General features: G+C 33.9%; 1 protein-coding gene across 2 annotated transcripts in view; it reads left to right on the top strand.

The window, feature by feature from the left end:
* The window catches only part of GTF2F2 (general transcription factor IIF, polypeptide 2, 30kDa), a 214,839-nt gene that overhangs the window by 140,523 nt on the left and 72,806 nt on the right, over window positions 1–1,510 (top strand). The window lies entirely within an intron of this gene.

The following is a 1,510-nucleotide window of genomic DNA, read 5'->3' as shown; positions in this document are numbered from 1 at the left end:
ATAACATTGGCCTGTGACAAGCTGTCTCCCAAAGACAACCGTGATTAGAGAGCCAGAGCAAAGGCAAAATATTTCCACCCAAGTACTTGCTTAAAAATGAAATGTCTTAGACCATATCTTCAAATGCATTTAAGAAGCTTCCCTGCCATATCTTGATGTTTTGCTACAATGGTTTTTTGTCATATAACCCTTAATATTGAGACAGTGGTGCCTGTTGTACTTATTTGTTTCAAGAAATTTTATTTCCTAATTGTTTGTTATAGGAAGTTCAATTTGAATTTCTTCATCAGCATTATAACCAATCTTATTGTAATTAACTCAACAAGTATGAAGGAATTGGCAGATTCTGTTGGAATTAGGAAAAATGCATCTGTTTTCTTCCTTTTATGGGCTGTGATAGTAAAATAAATGGTGATTATATCAGGAAAAAAAAGAAATGTCATGGAATATATCTTGAAGTATGCACCAGAAATTGGGTCAGTGGTTACCCACAAAGAGAAGGTCTAGGTGGCTAGGGGAGACTTACTTATAATCATGTATCCTTTTGTACGATATGAATTCAGTACCATGTGACTGTATTACCTAACCAAAAGGAAATTTGAGGCTATATATCATGTTGTAACTATAGCTCTAAACTTATGCTATCAGTTGTAATTTGTATAGCTATCTCTTACCTTTCCTTTCTTTTTGGTAACTTTCCCCATCAGCATATCTTAGAGGGTGGACCTTTTCCTCTTGTAAGCACTTTATTTGAATAATTCTTTCCTTCAGAGGTTTGAGATGGCACTTTAAAAGTTTCATTCTCACACATCATAGGGTCTGTTTCTAAGCAGTTTTTTTCGTTCTATCATTCCAATCTTATATCAGAGACATACTGTTTTGATTATTGTAGCTTAATATATTTTAATGCCTTAGAATATTGTAGTTCCCACTATTGTTCTTCTATTTAAATATTTTTCTTAATTCTTCTTACCTGTTTGGTCTTGCTTGTCCAAATTTTAGAACACTTTTTTCCCAGGTTCAAAAATCTCCAGTAAAAATTTTTTGTTCTAAATCTATAAAGTTAGTTGGGAAGAATTCACTTAGAATATTTAATCATCCCATTCAGAAATACAGCTGTCTATTCATGCCTTCTTTTATATCTTTCAGTTACAGTATATAGTTTTCTTCTAAGAGGGTTGAAACTTTTTCTGGTAAGAGTTGTGTATTTATAGTATTGTTGCTGTTGTAAATATGTTTCTTTAAAAAATATAAGCCTGGGAAACATGGTAAGACCTGTCTCTACAAAAAATTTAAAAATAAGCTGGTCATGGTAGTGTACACCTATAGTCCCAGCTACTGGGGAGAAACAGGAGGCCGAGGTGGGAGATCTCTTGAACCTGGAAGGTCAAGGCTGCAGTGAGCTGTGATCATGCCACTACACTCCAGCCTGGGCAACAGAGTGAGACCTTGTCTCAAAAATTAAAAATATTATATAGCTGGATTATAGGAAAATTATTTTGTATATTTG

This window comes from Mandrillus leucophaeus, unplaced genomic scaffold (assembly GCF_000951045.1).
Source record: "Mandrillus leucophaeus isolate KB7577 unplaced genomic scaffold, Mleu.le_1.0 Scaffold147, whole genome shotgun sequence".
NCBI lineage: Eukaryota > Metazoa > Chordata > Mammalia > Primates > Cercopithecidae > Mandrillus > Mandrillus leucophaeus.
Note: the sequence above shows the minus strand (reverse complement) of the source record. Positions and strands in the feature narration are given on the sequence as shown.